The following is a 13,559-nucleotide window of genomic DNA, read 5'->3' on the forward strand; positions in this document are numbered from 1 at the left end:
CTTCTTTAGCCATTCAGCAGGGCAGCAACAGTGCTAGATCCTACTGTAATAGACTACATCAAAGATAGCATTAGTGCCAATTATGCCAAAACACTGAACTAGAAATGAAGACTCAAGACTGCACTTTTTCTCATATTTCATTCCACCTAAATAAAAAGAAATGAGCCTTTTCTCCCCTCTCCCCTTTTACTGACCCCAAGTTGCAGCAGAACATGCCACCATCAATTTCAAAAGATATAATAAGAGCAATCATTAACAAATGGTAGGACACTGCAAGCACTGCTTCATAGCTAAAGTTTATCTTTTTGACATTCTCCTGAGCCTCAGATCTGCCTTAGATCCTAGTTTACATCTAAGACACACACACTGAATCAGGTTTGCCCCTGCCACACAGAGTTCCTGGGAGTCTGCACATTATCATGACCCTTCTCCGATGTTCTTGCTACCTCCTGCATTTTCTTCTAGTCTGAACAACTCACATAAAAATCTAGGATTTGCAGAAAATACATAATCTGGATCTCTTCTCCAAACCTCAGTTAGCTACAGCATGTTAATGTAAGCATACAAACAACACTTGTTTTAAAGACAGGCAGACAGGCATACCTTTAGTCCTTTTCCAGCAAAACTAACAGAAAGATTTAGACAGGAAGACTGACCCCTTGTTTCAAGCAATTCCTTTAACTACTTTGGCTAAAAATCAGGAAATCAGAGTTCCAACGCTATTTTTTATTTCCGTTCAGTTTTCATCAGTTAACATGCAATCTTTTTTAAAATTTAGAAACCTATTCTGATGAGCAAACTTCTAAAATTCCTCAGCAAATCGCTTTATTGTAGCACTCCCAAACCCACAAACGATACTTACTGCAAAATACCAAGAGCTGCCTGGCAGTGATGTAAGCTCTAGTAGTTTCAAGGAGGGCTTCTTTGATCTTACTAAATGTCCCCAGTGTAAGCAAACAATTTTGATTGTTTGATTGGAACTCTGATGAATAATGCATAACGTCAACTGGACCTCCTTTATCAAATAAAAATGGCCAGGAGATGTTGTTACTTAGCAACAGGAGGTGACACTACGATCATCTCCCCCACTCCCCCTCACCCTTCATACTGAACAATTAAGCCCCTCTTTTTGATTCGATAAAAACTTTCCCAGGGAAAAAAAAAATCTACAGCAAGTTTCCTTAAGGATTTGTTTTTCACTCTAACCTTCCTCATTGCATCTCATATTCTCATATTTTAAGTGTTTCATAATGATTAACCATAGCATTTTGTTTGGTCTAATAATTTGCTTTCACTAACTAAAATCTCTTTCTTCATCAGTAAGCACAAAAGTAATGAGACTGTTAAATATTTTATTATGAATATAATGCAAATAATGAGATCTTGAAAAGATTCAGTTCTTTTCTGGTACTGCTTGTTGGATGAGGCATACAGAAAAAGCAACACACAAAATGTTCCAGTGATGTTATGAAATATATAGATTATCCAGAAACCTTTCCTATTGCAGAATTTCTACTTTCAGTAATTCATTCATTCTTGATGGTGTTCTAACATTTGATGATGTTAGATGATACAAGCATTCTCTAGGAATCATTGCATTTCTATACAAGATATATCTTTATACAAAATACATGATGTAGCTTTTGCAAGAAATATACATTGATCAAAAGCAAAAGCTCTGTGCAAAAGATTAAAAATTAAAAAAATAAAAGCAGATGCAGGAGATAGGTACTTACCAGTGTTACTGACCTCTTTCCATCCTACTGACATGGAATAAGACTAAGCAAATGCAACCCCAGTCTGAGCCAGAATGAGCAGCTTCTAATTTTCACTTCAACCTCGAAATCAAGAGTACTGAACAGAGAAAGGTGACGGATCTGCTGTTTTATATTATGATGAAATGAAAGCTCTTAGGAGAGATCTGGGTAGTACTGCTTTTTTTTTATATTACATTAGCCTGCTAATTTGAGGAATGTGAAAGGCTTTGTTTTACTGTCTTTTATCTGTTCTCTTTGCTACCCCCACAATTTAATTTGCATTTAAAATTATTCTTATGTCTCCACTGCACTCCAAGGTGTGGAGCATTTTCTAATCACGACAAATGTTCAGTGTGGTTTTTTGCAATGCCACTTTTATTCTGAGCCAGAAACATGGTGAGTAATTATAATTGTCAGTTATTTTCTAGAATGAAATTCAGAGTGGCTGTCTGATGCAGTTTCTGATTTTTCCTCCATTTAGCAGTACATTGCAACAAACTACTCAGTCAAATTATAAGTAAAAACATAAATCAAGGAGCACAGTGTCATGTCATGATAGCTTAAACATGACCCTGATATGTTTCTATGGAGGTCTTTCCAGTGATGGAAAGACTTTCCAGATAATATGTCTTTTCTAAATTTGAAAGTGGGCTTGGATAGTTAATGATAGCACAACTTTTTTTTTTTTTTTTTTTTTTTTTTTTTTTTTTTTTTTAACTGTGGCTTACAATTCATCTAGTTCAATGTTACTGGAGTTTCACATTGTTTTGGAAGCCTAATGAAGCCAAGCACTAGAGGCTAGCATAGACAGTGCTATGGAGCTTCACAGGGCATCCCTCGCAAGACAGACAGGAATTTACTGCTTCCAGCAGCTCTTAGGATAGTTCTCTGAACTCTGATTTTGGAAATAGAGCAGAATTTGAAGACAGCTGCAATAAAGTGATCCATTGATAAATTTTATCTCAGAAATTCTGGGCAAGAGTAGTGTCAGGGAAGACAATCACACTTAGTCTTCTGATATTTGCAAATGTTCTACTTAAGAAGTCAGCTAAAAATACCCTCTAACATGTATTGCCATAAAACATTACTGGTGATCAAAACTAGAGGTTCTGTAAGGCTAGACTTTCATTATCAGATAACTTCATTAAATGAGAGGTTTTGGAGCTTTTAAGAAGAAACCCAAGAAGATATATAAACCCTCAGAGAACAGGTTCTTTGGTGCGGGTCAGAATGAAAGAATCCCTATGAGCAGATTATTACAACTCTGAGGTTTCTAACATGCTTCTTCAAAGCACCCAGATGATATCAAAGATAAGGATGAGCTATATGGGCTTCAGGTAGAATCTGGCCTAGCAGTTCCTACATGAGCATGCTGCTAAATATGGTTGGGTTGAGTAGGAATGTCACAGTGTCACCTTGAGTGGTGGGTCTGGCTTATGCACACTGTTCGTGTTTTCAGAAGTGTGACAAACATTTTCATTCCTAAGCACAAGTTAAAACAAAAACAAACAGCAAGAACACTGCAAGCCTTCCTCTTTGCAATTTGGAGGCTTACTAACACCTTATTGTTTGCATTTTGGAGAGTTTATATTTGCCCTGATGACTGTGGAACAGTAGGTCCCTCCAAGCTATCCTCTGATAATTGTTGGATCCATTATCTATGGACCAAGGGCTAGCCACCTGTTTAGCCCAGCTGACTTTCTTCAACAGAAAAGCAGAAAAAAGAAGAAGAAAAGCTGGCACGCAGTCAAAGGCAGAGAATGAGAAATGGAAAACAGGAGAAGACTATCCTTCACTCTCTGCATTGACCGTGTCTGCCTACTTGCAGTCAGTACAGAATACTTTTTTTCTAGAGGCACTGGATCTACCAGTCACCAAGAGGATGAGACAGATACAACCTCGCATACTAGAGAATGTTTTATAGCGCCTGTTCATCAGCCTTCTCTGTGCCCTTCCAATCCTCTTTGTTGTCACCTTTTCAAACTGTGTTGTCACTTTCTACCTTGACTAACAAGCGCAGTCATTAAAATCACCAGCAGCATCTCTACTGACCATTGCATAATCATCCAGCTTGATACCTTCATCCATCTCAGGGATTTACAGTTCACTTTGAATTACAGTGCAGCAGTTCTGACAGCTGCAAAGAGCTCTGTCTGACTAGAGGGTACTTAGCAACAAGGAAGATAACAGTACCTTTTTATTTATATACTTCTGTGGCATTTGTCACCATGAGGGAAATCCTTGTTTGCCTGGTTACAAAGTCTTTAGGGACCAGCGTGGTAGCGTAGGCTTAGATTTGACCATCAGTCTCCAAAATGGAATCCTGTTACCTTCAGCTCAGTTGAAAGGCCTATGTTATACAAAATTGATCAGGTGAAACAGAGGCATTCCAGGTTGAGTGTGATCCCCAAGTCAGGCTTAACATACCCTTGAAACTCACCTGTGAAGTTTTGCACAGCACTTGAGCCAATGCATGGTGCACTGAAGCGTATATTCTGAAACTTTGTTTTCAAGAACAGCTTTGCACCTCAGGGGGCATTTCTGAGAGGGAAGGACAGCAATAGTCAGAACCAGAAACAACAGTCTCCAGCTCGCTGAATGCCTCTCTGTGCTCTGCCAACCCCCGGATGGCAAGCTTGCAAAACATCTCCTCTTGCTTAGACCTCTTATCAGCGTAGATCACTCCTGAGGATAACCAGTGCAATAGTTTTGTAATATACACAAATATCCACAAGATTATGCTGAGACTACACCTTTTCTGAGCTGGGCTATAAAACCAGCCAACTGACCTCTTTGAAGAAGTACTTGGAGAAAAACTATCATGCTTTGGAAAGATCAGAAACTGGCATTCTTCATTGTAAGCTTAAGGAACCTACTGCATCACATTTTAATTTTTCCCCAAGTTAAAAAAAGAACACCAAAAAAACCCCCCGAACCCTCAGGCGGAAAGTAATTGAGCACTTGGCATTTAAAGGGAGTGAGTAGCCTTCTAGTTTTCTAACAGTCGGATTCATGTAGGCAACAGGGCTAGTTTTTTTTCCTACCCTGAACTCTCTATTGAGAACATAGCTGTTACTGTAATGACTCAGAGCCTAAAAAAAAAAAAAAAAAAAAAAAAAGTCTGCTGCTGACAAACACTAATATTAACCTGAAAGAAAGTGGGAGAGAGAATGTAATGTGTGACTGAAGAAGTGTAGGCAAGGTGATTATTACAGAGAGTTGTTTCCTGAGGGATACATTCAGAATAAAAGAAGAACATAAAAGTTTAAGCCCCTAATCTATGAAGGAGGGTTTTTTAAAAAATTATAATTATCAGTTTTGTGCTTAGATATATTAAAAAGAAAGGATTACTAACAAAATTAGGATACAAATGTGCTCTCTATTTCTTATTTGTAATGCAAGACAAACATTGTATAGTACATAGAACATACAATAAAACACAAATATTCAAATGAAAGTTCCATGTGCTTCACAGTAATAGAAACTACTAACACTGATGTTTTCAGAAGTTTCTAAAAATTTTGCACAACTCCATCTTGGTGTCCCAGACTGAGATCAATTACGAATTTTAAGAGAGTTATCCAGAAGAACTGGCATTCCGTGTGTGTGTATGTGTGTGTTTTTAAATGTTTCTGATAGTGAAAGTATCAATATCCAGAAAAACTGAAAAGAACATAAAAGTAGCCCTGGTTTTTGAAATCAGTGGAAGGTTTCCTCCAGATTTTTATAGCATCAGTGTCACATCCTCATTGTTTAGCTCTAGAGGGAACGTTGCACAGTTTCCAACATAGAAGAAGTGAGCAGCTCTAGCATCTTGTGAAATGAACAAGAAGTTACTATTTGAGAAAAATCTTAAAGTGCTGTCATGGAGAACAAAGGTTAGATATCTTGCGTAGAAGTCTAAGCATCTATTCTAAGATGATATATGGCAGTTTCATACGCCTTCATTTGAAGGAGGAGAGGTTGAAGTCATAATTATATGATAAACATATTAGGGAAGAGAAATTTGGGGAGAGCACGTATGTTAAAACTTATTCCTTCAGTTCTTATACAGGCAGAAATTCTTCTGCATTAAATAGACCTTTGTCATCATCCTCAAATATATGACCAGATTATTTGGTTCCATAACTCTGCAGGTACGGAAAAGAGGGATATTGCCCAATTGATTCCCACAGATAACTTGAGGGGGAATTGGAGAAATGCAGAACTATCTGGAGCAGGGGAACTGGATGAAACCAGTGGAGCAGACAGACATATTGGGTAAGCTTTCCTCCCCATCAACACACGGCAGTCGTAGGGGTGGAACCATCCTTGTTGGCTTCCTAGTCACTCTTCAAGGAGTTCTGGCAAAGAAACTCCAAAAGGGTTCAAAGGCGCAGCCAGAATCATTGACTGGAAGCCAGTAAAACATCCCCCATGTCTTCTTAGCCCTGAGCAGTCAGTCACCAGAGGTGGAGCTATCCCTCGCTTAGTGGACAGCATGATTGGCCAAACAGGCAATAAAAAATACAATGTCTTGTATTTTCAACTGATAAAAACACTAATGCAGGTACTATGATCTCTACCTTAACCTTCACTGAAAAAGGGGAAAAAATCCAACACAGGGAAAGAAACTGGAAATGAGTATGTGCTTACTGTCTTCTGATGGCCTTTGAGAAGTTGCACTGCTAGTGGATCATTCCTAAATCTAGTTTGAGTTGGTTGCCAGTTGTAAATGGAATAAACAGTTCTGAAATAACTGAGCAGCTGGACATAAGTACCATTACATGATTACATCTGATAGAGATCTAGGAATTGCAGTCTGGTTAGAACAAAACAAAACGACTTCTCACAGACTGGTTTTATGGAAGGTAAAGACATAACTACAGAGTATTAATGAAGCTATAGAGTCCTCAAATAACATGATGAGATTTAACATTCATATGGCACAGCGCATACATAGATAAATAATACATATGAGTGCCAACATCTGAATAATTTACATAAAATCTATCTTTTCCCTGTGTCTACATTGTGCAATCATCCAAAAACTGCATCAACTTCCAACACAGTTTACAAAAGTGTTTGATCCATAATTTTAATGATTAACTTCACTATGAAGAGAGTTAGATCCAAGAGCGCTTTAGGAAAACTATTCACATGGGCTTATGTTTTCTACTCCGTGCTGCTCTGGAGCTATTGAAGAGCCTAGACTTTTGAAACAGGAATATTTGTAAGACTTTTAATGAAACAGGAAAATGTAATTGAGAAGATCATCCCAAAACCTTTAATGTTCCTTAACATATATATTACTATAGTTCACTACTAAGTTATCCCCAAGTTATCCCCTTTACCTACGTTTGGACACAGACTTTTATGTGCAAAAGTTGGATATTTTTCCATGTTTGAAATATGTATATGTTTGTAATATGCAACTACACATTGCTGTATATCTGAACAGCTTTCCTGGATTTATAGAAGGATTTGATCCTGCACAATGCTGGACTAAGCAATGTCAGAAATAATGAGCAAGATAACAAGCCAGGAGAACCTAATTCTTTGTTAATGATAGTGAGAATGTGCAGCTGTCAAGTTACTTCTGCCTAGTGACAAAAGTATGGCCTCAAAGATGACTGTATTGCAGCTAAGTGTTCTATTAGCATCATGAAGGGGATTACACTAGCTTTCCCATCTCCTCAGACATGCCTGTTTTCTGCCCACATCCTCCTCTTTTTTTTTTTTTTTTTTTTTTTTTTTTTTTCCCAAACCACACTGCAGGCTCAGGAGAGTACATCAAGCTCTGCATGTTGCTTGTGCCTTCAAAGAACTTCTGCATGTCTTTGAGCAAAGCCACTTTGCACCTGTAGTAGGAATTTATAGGACTAATGCCAAATTTGCATTCCACCATGAAACACCTAATGCTGATCTTCTCTAGTTCTTCTAACTTGATGGAAGAGCAGGCCTTCAGACAGAATGCTGAACTGGGGATGATTTCTAAAGAACCATGTCAGCCAAGGATAGGTCCAGTGTCTTATGCAGATTGTACTTATTTTCAGTCAAACTCTTTGAGGAAAAAAAAAAGGATGCCTTTATTCTGCTGCCTGAGTCTCACAAATTATTAGAGGCACTGCAGTTACATTAGTGAGGTGTATCCCCATGAACTGTCAGAACGACGTGTACAGGCAGCCTGCAGATAATTGTCCTGACAAATGACATTTTGCAGTCTGTAGGTGGTTTTTTCAAAATAACATTCAGTGTTTGTTCAGTGTCCCTCAGGCTGATAATCAGTGATTTTAATAAAATATTGTCTTTAACAGAATGAAGGAAAAGGAATTTGTGGTCCACCTTAGAAGGTAGTTTTTGTTTCCTCAGTATTTTTTTTTCCCCATTTCACAGGGGCTTGTTTGTAAACCTGCTAAAATCAAGGGCAAGTCTTCTCTTACCCCCGTGAGTTTAGATTAGACTCAGCACATGTAGTGCTTCACTATGTGCTTCAGTTTCATACCTTGTGGTTCAGATACTACTGTCATGAAATACCTTGAGAAACCCTAACAATTATAACATTAAGCCCCTGGTGAGCTCTCATTTGAATGTTACATATGAATGTTTCTGAAACATTTACATTTTTCAGTTAGCACAACCAGTAAGTGTCCCTTACTGGGATAGCACAGCTGGCACTCTGCTCTTGGTTATGCTCAACGTGAATGGTGATAGTTGTAACTTTGGATGGCTGCAGGCCTAGAGCGCATGCAGTGGTATGTGACTGGCACCTCTTAGCTCTCTGGCATGATCATGTGGAGCTGATAGTATAACTGGAACAAGGGCTTGCTTTGTGCTGATTTCCTGTATTCAACCTAAGTTAATGTTAAAGCAAGAAAGCAACCGGAACAGCCCAGCCTGAAAACCAGGTCTCACCACTTCTAATGTAATTAGAGTGTGCATAGGAGTAACAGCAGGACACAGCTTTCCTCGGGTTACTGCTGCGGGAGATTTGCAGATACTGTTCAGGAGGAGGGGTTCCTGTGCTTGTTCTTGTGTTGCACAACAGAGGAAATGTGAAGCTCAGTGCAGCTGGGGAATTGTAGCCCTAAAGCTACAAGGATGCAGGTTTTGTAGAGGTCGGTGTGTGTGCCGAGAAAAGGTGGTGATGTCTGGGCTGTTAATGTAGCCCATTCCACTTTTTCAGAGAAATATGACTTTAATACCCCCCCCGATAAAAGAGTCTTCCTATGTAATAATAACAATAAAAAAAACCTTCCCTCTGATGTTTTCTTTTTGAACACATCAAGCATCAGAAAAGCTGTCATTTCAGACCAACTTCTGCCCATCCCTATGGCAACTAATGGAAGCATTTAACACTATATATACAAAATGTAATTTGCTCCCCCGCCATCTCTAGTTATATTCTTCTTTTTATGCTAAAATTGCTCTATGACGCCTACAATGTTTGGAAAATGCTCCTGAAGTGACATGCATCAGAGGTTCAACGTCACCAGAGAAAGCTCAAATGACCAATTAAAAATATTGATTCTGAAAATGCAGTTGAGGAAATTAGCAAAGGCCAAAAATATCTTGTCTGAATGGTCATATTTGTACTTTTAGAAGGCCCAGCATTAAAATCAACAATATCTTTGGAAAAGGGGGAGATGGGGGAGGAGGAGACAAGAAATTAAACACTGATGATCAAACCAGCAAGTGACAGTATTTAATATCTTTGCAGACTGCAATCAGCAGTCCCTGTCATATAAAGAACGATAAAGCTGCTAAGCAGTCTCTGAAAACCTTTCCTCTACCTAGCCCCATATGAGCTTTAGAAGTTGAAATAAGTGTGAACTTGGGGCTTAAAATATTAAAATCAAAATAATGAAAAGATAAAAGTAATAATGGATTTTTTTTTAATCTCCTTTCTCAGAAGTGAGAGATGAGGAGTATTCATTGTTTATTGCTTTGTATCATGAAGCTTCTGTACAGAGAACATATTTACAGTTGTTATTTGACTGTCCAGAGTGAACTACCTCGCTGTTCTCTATTCCTTGTAGCTTTTATCAGTAAGCGTTTCAGTCAGACCTGAGTAGCATACAGTAGAATGCATAATTAAATTAAAGCATACTAGGAATGCAGTTACACTCTCTGAGGCAGTCAAACATACACAACAAGCACCTTAATTTCAAGTAGAACAGATTTAAAGATTTTTATATATAAAAGATTTCTGTAATATAAAAACTATAAAGATATAAATATAGCTCATAAAACAAGCAAGAAGACAGGTATTGCATGATCATATATCCCGTTTGACATTGTTGTTGCATTAAAAGAAGGTGTCTACAGACACTTCAGAATGTGTCCCAGGCACCTCATTTAGCACTTTCAAGCATCAAAAGGGCCCACTTCATTAAAATCAAAGACAGTGTTGCTCTATCACTGCCTGAATTCTTATATGCTTTGTTAATGTATGGTGCTCTGTAAAGGAGAGGCCCTATAACAACAACAACAGGACAAGTAGCACCTACAGTGTAGGCTGAGTACCTTTATAGCAGGTTTAGATAAAACATGAACAATTACAGAGAATTTTGTGCCTCTCAGACACACTCAGCAAGGGTAAGAAAAAGGGAAGAATCAACTAATTTGGAAACACTTTTCCCCGGTATTTCTTTTGGGGGTGTACAAAGGAATTGCAGCTTTTGCTGCAGAGATAGATGGACACAGCACGATTGCTACAGTGGCTGAGACCAGATAGTGCTAGCTCCTTAGGTTTCCCAGAAGAATCTCTCTTGCAGCAGCTTCCTTGTGCTAGTCCTAAAGCACATACAGATGTAGACCACTGGCAAATAACTATAGCCTCCTAGCATGGTTCAGTAAGATAGAAGTTTAATCAAAACCTTTCTAGCAAAGGAACTGCATTTAAAACTAAAGCTAATAGGAATCAACCATGCCTTTGCAAGGTCTGGCCCATAAAGGAGGGATATATGTCTGAAAATGTTTGCAAGTAGTAGGGAGGTGGAAATAGAAATTAACCAAAGGGGAATAGGACAGAATGTAGAGGAAGGAGGTAACTGCTATATGGAGTGAATATTGTAGCATGCTATAAAATGGTTGACAGTAACCCTGTGACATGTTTCATGAATTTATGTGGCTTGTATTTTTGTCTCATGTAGGTATAGGAACACAAGCAGCTCCTTCTTCTCCTATAAGCTCCAAGTGGCTCTCAGCTTATTCCTGTGATGGCTCCACATTCATAACTCACAGCAAGACTTCAGTGGATCTCATAACAAATGAGAATGAATTGTCCAGCTATAGAAATAAAGGAGAAATAAGCTCTACTTGGTTTAGTTTGAAAAATGGGACATGGTATGTGACTAAATTAAACACTTTCCCTAACCAAAGGGGTATTAGTTGGAGAGTATCTATAGCAACTCTCCATTGTATATGACAGATTCCTTTAGCCAAATGCTGGCACTGCTGAAATCAATGCGTGCTTTACACCTGTCTTCTGTAGGCCCAATGTTTGACTCCATGTGAATAAAGTATATTGGGAGACATTAACATTTTATAGTTGTGTGAACTTTCGCTACTAGGCTGTAATTTTCTTTTCAATGTCTGGAGCCTATGAGAAAATGCAATTTGTTGGGAACAATTGTAAAAACCTGAGGAGGTAAAAACTGGAACACACAAATAGTATGTGTTTAATAAAAGAGAGATGTAGCATGCCCTCCAGGAAAAGGATTACTCTGGAAGAAAAAGTCTTCGAAGGCAGCTACTTAGAGTGGAGTTGCAGCCTAAAAGACAAAGACTGTAGTGAGATAGATCAATAAAAGGATAGCAAACAACAACAACAGAAACATAGATTCACAGAAATACAGGACAGAAAGTGACCTCAAGAGATTATCTTGTCCCTGTGTACTGAGACAAAATTAAATTCATCTCGCCCATTCTTCACAGATGTTTCTCTAACCTGTGCTTCAAAACTCGTGAAAGAAACAGCATAGCCTCCATGGTAAGGTTTTGTAGTGTTATAATATTTTCAGGAGTATAATTTTTCTTCTTAAAATTCCCCAGTTTGTTTGATGCAAATTGAACTTGTTTTTCCTTTTCCTCCAGTGGACATTGTGAATAGTTGAAAAACATGTTGTAACTAGAACGTCTCACTTAATGTATTCGGTTACTTTATTGAAGGGAGAATTATAGTCCTCTGTAGGCGATTATAAAACAACCGTGACATTTTCAAACATGAGAGCCTTTGAGGAACACAACTGACCATTTTGAGCATTTGAGATACCCAAAATCAGATGAAAGTGCTCAGCATATTCATTGGACTCCTCTGCTACTTTAAATCTGAAATGTAAGGCCCTAGTTTATGGACTAGACATGGTGAAAAGATTTTATGTCTCTGGTGGATACTACATACCATAAAATAGATGTTTTCCTAGCCCTTAAGCACTCTGCTCTTTAAGATCAGTCTATATTCTGCACTTTTTTTCCCCTGAGGCCTATCATCTTGAAAAAGTATTCTATTTATGTAATTTAAGAATCCACTGAACTTCCTGATCATATAGAGAATTACATCAGAATGAGCCACTATCATTATTGGTTAAAAAATAAAAATAAAGGGGCCCTAAAACCCTGCTCACCGTTACTGTTCTAGTGAGATGTCCTTCTGTTTTCGCATGCAGGAATCCTTTACTCTTACAACTCATTCATATTTCTGCAGTAAACAAACTCCTGTCACCTATCCCCAGAATTCTCACCCTCTTTTTCTGAGGATTTCTATTACCATCTCTTTGATGTGTTCCTTTATTAAGTCCTATCCAAAAACTCAAGTGGGGCTATGGCAATGGTGAGTCTGAGATTCATGAGCCAGCTTCAAAGGGATTTTAAGACTAAAGGGCTCTGAGATTACAGGCACTCACAGTGGAAAGACTCCCTCCCCACCTCCAAAAATCAATTAATCCTCAAGGAATAACTAAATAACTACAGCAATATGTATTCAGATTGGGTTGGCTAATAAATAGAGCACGATAAAAGCTAAAACTTGGCAAGTGGGAATGGACTGGCTCCAGCTTCCCTCTTGCGAGGGCAACAGCAAACTCTGCTGCTCCCGAGAACGGCGGCCCCGAGGCCCATCGGCATGGGGTCTCTCCCGCCTCTCTGCTGCTGCGGGGGCAATTAGAGGGGCTGGGGCAGCAACTACAGCTTCTGGGAGGGACTGGAATCACCCAGCAATAGCTCCTTGGCACAACAAACAACCAAAACAGAGCGCTGGAGCTGCTGCTGTTATCCAGCCTCTCCTCCTTCCTTAGCAGTCTGCATTGCTATGAAACTCGACTTTGCCTAAACCCAGAGCTGGCTGGGAGAAGAAGCCGTGTACTGCACTGCAGGGACCCAGGCCTGACCCTGGAGTACAGCAGATCATATATCCAAGATGTAATTAACTGAATGGCTTCCTTCGGCTGTAATTAGAAGGGACAACTCCATCCCAGCTGCATTTTATTCTTCAATTCACAGCAGATTTTTTTGTTTTGCTGAGAGATTTCGCTAAGCACTGTGCATGCCTGTTTTTAACAATCTTCCAGAAATAAATGATTTACAATTTGTACTGTTCTAGTACTACTACTACTCCTCTTCATAATTTTCCTGAGTCCCTAATGCCTGTAGTCATAGCTCAGAAGCCCCATTGTAGCAGGTAATATGTATAATCCCTGCCCCAAGGAATTTACCATCTAAATATTTTCTCATTGAAATCAGTAGCAAAAGAAGGACCTCTTGTTCGATAAAAAAAGATCAAAAAACACCCCAACCAAACAATAAAACACAACAAAGGGAGCA

This window comes from Rhea pennata, chromosome 2, assembly GCF_028389875.1.
Source record: "Rhea pennata isolate bPtePen1 chromosome 2, bPtePen1.pri, whole genome shotgun sequence".
Taxonomy (NCBI): Eukaryota; Metazoa; Chordata; class Aves; order Rheiformes; family Rheidae; genus Rhea; species Rhea pennata.